At 42.5% G+C, this 10,758-nt stretch overlaps 1 long non-coding RNA gene across 1 annotated transcript; it reads right to left on the bottom strand.

Moving 5' to 3' along the window:
* Positions 1-2,946: 2,946 nt before the first annotated feature.
* On the bottom strand, positions 2,947-7,090 carry LOC310879580. Its single transcript, XR_014571025.1, has 3 exons — positions 6,927-7,090; positions 3,542-3,638; positions 2,947-2,984 (listed from the first exon to the last, which is right to left on the bottom strand). It is a non-coding gene; the product is annotated as an uncharacterized lncRNA (long non-coding RNA).
* Positions 7,091-10,758: the final 3,668 nt, after the last annotated feature.

Raw genomic sequence — 10,758 nt, 5'->3', positions numbered from 1 at the left:
CTACAAACTCCCACTGTACCTTCGACAGGCAGCCTCTGTAGACATGTTTAAAGCACAGCTCGAGACCCACTTCAACACCCTTGCTTTTAATTGATCTTTTATTTTTTGTTATTCATGTCTTCACTGTATTGCATTACTGCTTGTTTTTTAATGTTTATGCCTTGCTTTTCTTTTCTCTCCAATGCAGCACTTTGAGCTGCATTTCATGTCATGAAAGGTGCTATACAAATAAAGTGTTATTATTTAAACAATACTACAACATGACGTATCCGCTCCCGACCGGATCATGAACCCGTAAAGGAACGCTGCCCAGGCTACTCACAGCCAGTCTCAGTGCATGTCATGGGTGTCATGCCGCCATCAGTCCTCCAGAGGGCAGCAGAGCCCATGTGCATGTGGCTCTGAGGTGACACACTCCGACTACTGGACACACAGCCATCACTGTTGGACATCTGCTGCGCACGCACACGCACACGCACACGCACACGCACACGCACACGCACACGCACACGCACACACACACACACACACACACACACACACACACACACACACACACACACACACACACACACACACACACACAGTAACTTCTAAATGTTTGTTCCTTAATATGTTGTCTATTCTTCTTAAGGTCGCATTCACATCTCTACTGCAGTACTCGATGCAATGGAGTTGGAGTTGCATCATTTTTGCATGTTTTTATTTGCAGCGTTTGCGTTCACACTGCGCTGTCAACGCACCCTCTGTGGTCTCTCCTACCTGTACAGTAGAGGTTAAAGGAGAATTCCATGCTAGAAGGCTTTCTTACCTTTCTTTGTAGTTGTTACGTCCCCACCAAAGAGGTCCAGGTGTTTTTTGTGTGCAAAAACTCCTTATTGGCTATTTCCCCTACCATGAGCCCTCAATGAATTGCATTGACTTGAATGGGAATTGAATGGGGTGTATGGGGTGTTGTGCTAATTCGCTTATTTCCATCGAAATAAGTAGTAAAGTGTGCCGCTTGGGTTATTATTTACATTATGAAGAGAGGATACAAAAAATATATAATTTTGAGCGATGGAAATAAGCGAATTAGCACAACACCCCATAGCCCCATTCAATTCCCATTCAATTCAATGCAATTCATGTAGGGCTCATGGTAGGGGAAATAGCCAATAAGGAGCTTTTTCACAAAATAACACCTGGACCTCTTTGATGGGGACGTAACGACTACAAAGAAAGGTAAGAAAGCCTTTTAGTATGGAATTCTCCTTTAACCCATTTAGACTGAGGCCCATTCTAAAAAAAACCCAAAAAGATTTCAGAAAACAAAAGGTTTTCTGAAAAACCTCTGTTTCTATGTCAGTGGTTCTCAGCCTTTTTCATGTCAAGGACCCCCAGAATTATCTGAATTTGGCTGCCGACCCCCATCCGAAAATATGCTGTTCCAGGGGACCCCCCCCCCATCCGAAAATATGCTGTTCCAGGGACAGCCACAGAGGCAAAGATTTGAGTTAAATACGTTCGCTCTGAAATAATACTAATATAATATATTCAAAGATTTGCGCCATATTTTCCCATTGTTTCAAAAATAGCAGATCCACAAGCTCATGGTGCAGCACCGAGTGCCGCACTATGAGCTTGTAGATCTGCTATTGTTCAATAGCTGTAGTATAGCATAATGCTTAAAACACAAAAAGGGGTTCCCTTCCTGAATGGGTTAAAACTGGCAGGCTATGAATGTCGTCTTGTTTTGGACTACAATACATATTGTAGACAACTTATTTACAGTGAAGACATGTGGCGTGTACAGGGGAGAAGCAGGTGAAGCAATTAAAGTATTATTTACATTTACCTCATGTAAAAAAAAAATTACCATCATTTACCTGTGTGTCTCCTGCACTCAAACGTTGAACAGCACGCTGCAATGTGGGCGAGAGGGAGAGAGAGAGAATTACTTTAATTAGTAATGTAAAGGTGTGATTGAAACATTTTCATTGGATAACCTTTATTAACCCATTCTGACCTGAGATCAGATTCTAAAAATGGTCTGTGTGAAAATGACAAGTTTTCTGAAAAATCGTTCTTTGATTTTTCAAAAAATAGCAGACCTACAAGCTCTAGCGCGAGCTTGTAGATCTGCTATTTTTCAATAGCTAAAGCATAACATGATGCTGACACCAAAAGGGGTTCCCGTCTAAAATGGGTTAAAATAAAAGAATGCACTACTACTACATCTAAACGAATACCCAACGACTCGCCCCTTTTCCAACTCGTCCCCGTGAAATCTTTTAGTTAACAGTTAATTTAGTATTTCCCTCCCTCTCTGAAATCTTAAATTATCTTGTATACAGATTTATTTGATTAGTAGTCGTATATTAATCTATAGAGTACAGTAATCTCTATACTCTCTAAAGAATAACATGACACAGAGACGATCGCTGCTTAATTAAGGTAATTTAGGACCTTCTAGCAGTTCATTTTGTTTTATTAAACACATTTCTTCCATGTTTAGCCCATGTTTTGTAATGGCATCATCATGCTATTATGCCAGTGGATATACAGAGTGAACTTAACAATGATAAACTAATATGATAATACCTTTTATATAATCACCAACATGAATTATGTTTGTTATTTACAGCTAGATAGAGTAGTGGGGCGAGATGGGAAAGGGGCGACCGCACCCGTTACCATCTAAACTGACCTGTACTGAATCAAGTGAAAAGACCACTTGAACTGATGTCTTCAAGCGCCAGCGAAGAGCTGGCTCTTGAAAGGCAGAGACTGTTGCAGGTGTCGTGGAAGGTTTAGGGACATCGTTTTTTAGGCCGTGACGTACGCGCCACCGCCGTCGGAGACCGTTGTCACCCAGCAGGCTCACAGCATGCTGCAATGTGGACAGAAGATGAGACCGTTGTCACCCAGCAGGCTCACAGCATGCTGCAATGTGGACAGAAGATGAGACCGTTGTCTTTTACACCCAGCAGGCTCACAGCATGCTGCAATGTGGACAGAAGATGGGGGCATCTTGAACTGGTTTTCTGAGCTCAATTGCACCCAAATAATTTGCACCCGTAATTTTTAACATTCAGTAGATTTTCTGTGGTCAGAGAAAATCCCAGACCACAGAAAATCCACTGAATGCGCATAAAGGTTGTTTGGGTGTTAATTGAGGTCAAAGAACCTAAAAGAAAAACGAAAAATAAAAGTAAATGAAAATTGATGTCATGAAACCTTTGAACAAATATCACATATAGATAGATAGATAGTTTATTTGTCTCGGTCATGGTTTATCCAGCATTATTACATACAGAAAAGGGGTTGACAACATGATACAATTGACCGAAAAGGAAAGGGCTGAAGACGAAGCTTATTATGCCCACCTTTTTGAGATTTCAGTAAATCTCATAGAAAGGAAACAAAGACTGAATAAAGAAATCAGATTTCAACATTGCTGCATTTCAAAAAAAAAAAAAGTATAAACAAAATCAGATCATATTTGGGTGTATGGCTGAGGTGGCCTAGGAAAGTCTTCCCCTCATTCCCCCAATAATACCTCATTCCATGCAAATCGTGACGGCCCAGCAGCTTTGCCCTTCGGGAAATGCCAACTGCAAACCCTTGAGTTGCAGTTTGGGGTGAAGTTGCGACGCCTGTAAATAGAGGGGGGGGGGGGGGGTGAGAGATCATCATTACTCAATTTAAGATTTATATTACTCATGTGCACAAGAATTACAGAAGCAATATTATAGGCAATGAAAAACACATTATAGGCAATGAAAAATGTAAATATCAGACTCTCTCCAACAATATAATTAGTTTGAGATTTGTTTGTTTTAAAGAGAAACAAATACAAATAAAACAGTGGCTCAGTGGTAGAGTGACCGGATGGGAACCGCAAGGTTCCCAGTTCAAACCCTGTGGGCTCCCCCAGAGTTAGTGTTGAAGTGTCCTTGAGCAAGACCCTTAACCCCTAATTGCTCCTGATGTGCAGGTTGGTGCCTTGCATGGTTTCCTCCGGCATGGGTGAATGGAATGCACAATCTATATGTAAAGTGCCTTGGATAAAGGCGCTATATAAATGCTCTATTTAACATTCATACAAGAGTTGCAGAAGTTAAACTATTGTAATAAAACAGTGGTAAGAGCTCCGTTTCTATTCTAAGCCATGAACAGGTTGAGAAGTATCTTGCCACAAAAAAAAATGAATGTACAAATTCCAATCTGGCTTCAGAACATCCCACTACACACTGACACATGCCTAGCATTGCCTACTCTATTTGAGCGACCACATCAAACAAGAGGTGGATGCTGGCAAATACTGTGGCATGGTCATGCTGGACCTCCAAAAGGCTTTTGACACTGAACCACTCCATACTGGTAAACAAGCTAAAAGCTATTTGTTTTGATAGCACATCAGTGAGCTGGATGTAATCCTACCTGGAGGGGAGAGAACAGATGGTGGAGGTGAACAGAACACTGTCCCCTCCCCTCCCAGTGAGCTGTGGCGTTCCACAAGGAAGCATACTAGGGCCTTTACTGTTCCTAATATATGTTAACGACATGACATCAGCTTGTGACCACAACTTGTTCCTGTTTGCAGTTGACTCAGCACTGCTGGTCTGGGACAGGAACAAGCTGCAGGTTGAAAAGGCCCTCAGCTCTGAGCTCGGTAGAATCTGCACCTGGCTTGCTGATAAAAACTGAATCCATTCTCTTTGGTTCAAATAGTGATCTCAGCAAGGCTGATGACTTCTTGATTAGAGTGGGTGACAATATTATCACACAAAATGATGAAATTACCTACCTAGGTTCCATCCTGGAGGCCAATCTTTCCGGTGATAAAATGGCCACCAACGTAATCAAAGAAGTCAACCAAAGAACAAGATTCCTATACAGGATCTCCTCACTGGTCAACAAAAACACCTTGAAGACCCTAACAGGAGCCCTAGTACAAGGTTTCTACGACTCTCTTGGTACCACAGCACCTCAAAGACATCCCAAACAAACTTCAGGTTACTACTTGCCTCACTCCTCAAACCCACCTCACCCCTGCCCATGTTTACAGACTGGAATGGCTTAGGGTTGACGACAGAGTACAGCATCTTGCAATGGTCCACAAGATTCGATACAGCACCAAGATACACATGTACCCGTCTAAATACTTCCTTATTGTCAACAAAGTCCACACCCATAACACAGAGGGAGGGAGCGCTACTAACCACCTAGATTCAGCGCAAACAAGGGACTAAATTAATTTCGCTCCTATGCCACCAAAATGTGGAACGCCCTACCAACAGTCATTAAGACATGCAAATCCCATGACTCCTTCAAAACCGCTCTCAAAGGGCACCTACGGATGGCCGCAATATTAAACTGGCCCCTGTAAAACCTGAATCCCACACCCACCCCTTTTGCCCCTCACTGTGTTTGTTTCCTTCATTTTTTACCTCCTCTATGATAATTTCCTGTATTTCTTTTTGCTATATAGAGTATATTTGTATGTCTCTAATGTTATGATGAATTGAACATGGTGGGCACTATTGTAAACAAGCCTAATGCTTTATGGTGTCGTCCACATAGTTAACAGTTTTGTTTTGAGTGGTGCTTGAAATGTACTGTAATTCTCCAACCCGTTAATAGATTCATCAATCAATCAATCAGCTGAGCACATTCATTAGGGATATCTATAAAATGCACCTTATTCATGCAATTGTACTGTAGTAACTTTATTAGACGGATAAGACCCTAGAGATGCATATATGCATCATCTCGTTTCCAAGGGGTCCTTCATAATGGGATGAATCTAGAGTTGCAATACCCTCATCCAATTTGCGTTTGCGATCTGCTTGTATTAAACAACGTTAAAAATCACCAACATTGCAGCTCTAGGCCAAGCTTGAATTATCCTCTTTCAATTTTTGTTTCATAACAATCCACCACGGTATACATGTTAATTATGAGCTACTTTCTGTCAAGAAATTCTCTGCAGGTTATTCTTTTTAAGTTTGGAGTTTGGAAGCACTCGTTTTTATGAACGGGTCGTGACTCGTGCTGCTGCCTCCTGCATTATGTACACAAACAGGTGGTACGCAGGGCCATTCAGTGTGCTTCCATTGATTGATTGATTGGAATATTTATTAACAGTTTGTAGAATTACAGTACATTTCAAGCACAAACTCAATACAAAGACTGTTAACTGTGAGTGGACGACCCAATTAAGCATTACACTTGTTTACAACAGGGTCCACATTGTTCAATTCATCAAAACATTTAGAGACATGCAAATAGACACTTCTATGTAGTTAAAGAACAGAACAGGAATTCATCATATAGGAAGCAAAAAGGGAAAAGATACAAACTCCAACACTTAAAAATAATCACCTGCAGAGAATTTCTTGACAGAAATAAGTAGCTCAACATGTCTACGGTGAATTTTATTCAACAAAAGCTCGGCAGATTGAAAGAAGATAATTTAATTGGCCTATAGCTACAATAATGTTGCGTTGGTGAGTTTAACGTCGTTTAATACAAGCAGATCGCAAACGCAAAGTGGATGAGTGGGGAGTCAGTCAATGGAGGTATTTGAAACTCTAGATTCACCCCATTATTAAAAAATAAATCTAGAGTTGCAAATTGCGGCTACCCTAATGATTACAAGTGTGTTGAGCAGAAAAGCGTCAACAACTTCACATACATCGATCCTTGAGGCGGATGTAGCCCCTCTCGGGACCCTACATAAAGCTTTTCTGAAATTTTGATGAGTTTTCGAACAAATGTCAGAAACTTCAGTAGCATTTGGGTTCTGCTTGGAGGGCTAAGGCGGATGGTACTTTTGTAGCCGTTTGACTGAATGAAAGTAACGTTAACACCGGGTTAGCTAGCCTGCATGCCCTGCACTAACGTCAGCGCCAAACCCATTTCTTCAAATTGCCACTTACCTTATTAACCGCAGCCATTTCCTCTTTTCTTTGCGGTTGCAAGGAAAGCGGTAGAACGAGAGTTTGGTGGTTGTTTTAGTCTCAGATCGTTTCAAACACCGAGGGACACAGCACTGAGGCATGTTGACGAAAACAGTTGGACTTCCAAAAACCAAAACATTGCTGCGTTTCCACACGGACATATTAAGGGAGTGTACAGATCGGTACACTCCGTAAATAAGTCCGTGTGGGGACGAGTTCCGCACTCTAAGTTCCGCACACACAAAAAAAAAGTCTGTTTTCTGTTATACTTTTCTTTACTTTTTGTAAAGACCTGCTTCCTGTGTGAACGCCTGGACCCAAAACATTTATAATAAAGGAAAAAAGTTTGCAGTTTGCAGAATTACAGTACATTCCAAGCACAACTCAATACAAAAACTGTTAACTGTGAGTGGAGGTCCATAAAGCATTACACTTGTTTACAAGAGGGCCCACCTTGTTCAATTCTAGCCGCAATTTGCAACTCTAGATTTTTTTACAATCTGTTGAATCTAGAGTTGCAATACCCTCCATCCACTTCCTATTCATGATTTTCGGTTTCTGATCTGCTGGTCTTAAATGACGTTAAACTCACCAACATTGCAGCTGTAGTCCAAGCTTGAATTATCCTCTTTCAATCTGCCGAGCTTGTTTTTCATAAAAATCCCCCGTAGACATGTTATGAGTTACTTTCTGTCCAAAATATTCCAAGAGTTCACAATCCGAGCCGCCATATTGTATTTTTGCAACGTGCCGTAAAACAAGATGTGAGGGGGAGCGCTTGTTTAATAGAATCTTACCTGCGCAGGTAAGACACCCAAAGAAGAGGCAGACGCAGTGTGACGCCCCATCACGCACAGCCTTCTATTAAACAAGCGCTCCGCCTCCCCCTCACATCTTGTTTTACGGCACGTTGCAAAAATACAATATGGCGGCTCGGATTGTGAACTCTTGGAATATTTTGGACAGAAAGTAACTCATAACATGTCTACGGGGGATTTTTATGAAAAACAAGCTCGGCAGATTGAAAGAGGATAATTCAAGCTTGGACTACAGCTGCAATGTTGGTGAGTTTAACGTCATTTAAGACCAGCAGATCAGAAACCGAAAATCATGAATAGGAAGTGGATGGAGGGTATTGCAACTCTAGATTCAACAGATTGTAAAAAAAATCTAGAGTTGCAAATTGCGGCTAGGGGTCCCTGTAACAAATATATATATTTTAGATGGGGTCCCTGTAACAAATATATATATTTTAGATGGGGTCCCTGTAACAAATACATTTTGAGATGGGGGTCCCTGTAACAAATTCATTTTGAGATGGGGGTCCCTGTAACAAATTCATTTTGAGATGGGGGTCCCTGTAACAAATTATTTTTGAGATGGGGGTCCCTGTAACAAATACATTTTGAGATGGGGGTCCCTGTAACAAATTCATTTTGAGATGGGGGTCCCTGTAACAAATTCATTTTGAGATGGGGGTCCCTGTAACAAATTCATTTTGAGATGGGGGTCCCTGTAACAAATTCATTTTGAGATGGGGGTCCCTGTAACAAATTAATTTTGAGATGGGGGTCCCTGTAACAAATTATTTTGAGATGGGGGTCCCTGTAACAAATTCATTTTGAGGGTCACCGGCCAATGATATAATTTTGGACGATCTTGACGTGAACAGGTATGAGAACCACTGACACAGAAACATACGATTTTGAGCAGTACCTCCGCTCCATTACGCAGCTATGTCTGTCCATGTGTCTGTCCCTGTGTCTGTCCCTGTCCCTGTCCCTGTGTCTGTCCCTGTGTCTGTCCATGTGTCTGTCCCTGTCCCTGTGTCTGTCCATGTGTCTGTGTCTGTCCCTGTGTCTGTGTCTGTCCATGTGTCTGTCCCTGTCCCTGTGTCTGTGTCTGTGTCTGTGTCTGTGTCTGTGTCTGTGTCTGTCCCTGTCCCTGTGTCTGTCCCTGTGTCTGTCCCTGTCCCTGTCCCTGTGTCTGTCCCTGTCCCTGTCCCTGTCCCTGTCCCTGTCCCTGTCCCTGTGTCTGTCCATGTGTCTGTCCCTGTGTCTGTGTCTGTGTCTGTGTCTGTGTCTGTGTCTGTCCCTGTGTCTGTCCCATGTGTCTGTCCCTGTGTGTGTCCATGTGTCTGTCCCTGTGTCTGTCCATGTGTCTGTCCCTGTCCCTGTGTCTGTCCCTGTGTCTGTCCATGTGTCTGTCCCTGTGTCTGTCCATGTGTCTGTCCATGTGTCTGTCCCTGTCCCTGTGTCTGTCCCTGTGTCTGTCCCTGTGTCTGTCCATGTGTCTGTCCCTGTGTCTGTCCCTGTGTCTGTCCCTGTGTCTGAGCACGGAAAGCTGCAACACGGTGACTGTCATTTCTCGACCGTTTCGGATGTGGGAAGGCTCGCCAGAACAAGGCCGGCACCCTAGGCGCGTTCCAGGGGGTCTGGATGTTCCGGGGACCCCCCGGGGACCCCTACACGGTAACTCTATAATTTCTCGAAAATATTACTGTATATGTTACTGTACAGTACAGTACAGTAACTATAACAATGAATGTATAGTTGCACCGCTCAGTTCACACAGGTGTGATTTTCAGAAACCTGCTAGGATATATAGTCATTTGGAGACATTTTGTAGAAGCGGCCTCAGGTCTTAATGGGTTAATAACTTAATACAAGTGTCATGTCATGTTTCATAAACAAATGATCACCTTTGCATTTACAGAAAGAGAAGTTTCCAAGACTGGGTGAGGAAATTACTTCTCAATTACTTCTCTATTCTACCAAATAGATAGGTTAAATAGGTTTTCATCTTCCCCTTTTAGTGACTTTATCGTTGCAACCTGTCCGACGGCCGTACGACGAGTGCACTTTGAACAGCAGCCAGAATGAGTGAGGACGTGTATGCCAAGCCAGATCTGACCAAGAAGGTCAGGTATGGACCGAGAGACAGAGAAGGAGAGACAGAAGACAGAGGAGACTGGGAAGACAGGGTAGTAGACATCTACGTGACTGCAGACTACCCTGACCGCAACCCTGAACCCAACCCTGACCGCAACCCTGCCTCCAAACCTGGCCCCAAACCTGGCCCCAAACCTGACCGCAACCCTGAACCCAACCCTGCCCCCAAACCTGGCCCCAAACCTGGCCCCAAACCTGCCCCCAAACCTGACCCCGGCACAGAGCAGGATGCTGCACGGAACAACACAGCACAACAGCAGCGTGGAGGTAAAATAAAAACTAAAACTAAGATTGTTTTTCAATAGTTCATTAACATGTCTATGGTATAAACTCTCTTTTTGACAGAATCCATGACGTTCTGTGATAATTATGTATAATATCTTTACTCCACGCCATGGGCCACGGCCCCTGCATGTCTGTTGGAAGGAATCCAACTAGCAACTGCTTCTGGCGTAATGTTCCGTCTGATAGCCTAAGCTTTATTATTGATATCAAACCGGATCGCTGATTTCTATTTGTTTCATTATTATTTTGGCTTGGCCTTTCCAATTCTCTCTTTGTCTCTTTTGGAGGATAGGAAGTCATATAGTGAACTCAGTTTTTTTGTACTACTTTTCATTGGTTCAATATTTTCGAGCACTGAAGCACTGAATTATACACTAAGAGAATCAAAAACGTCAACAATGTAGAAGTTCAAAGTAACCCAAACCAAGTAGTACAATTGAATGTTCACTGTGTTTAAACCCTAACAGCTACATTAATGTCATCTCTCATGACGCATCGTCGACGGGACTTATTTTAAACGTCTTCTTTTTGGAACTGAACCCTGAATATAAACTTAAGTGTGATAATGTTAATTT

This window comes from Protomyctophum parallelum (assembly GCF_964188405.1).
Source record: "Protomyctophum parallelum genome assembly, chromosome: 21".
Lineage (NCBI taxonomy): Eukaryota > Metazoa > Chordata > Actinopteri > Myctophiformes > Myctophidae > Protomyctophum > Protomyctophum parallelum.
This window is presented reverse-complemented; position numbering and strand designations above follow the sequence as displayed.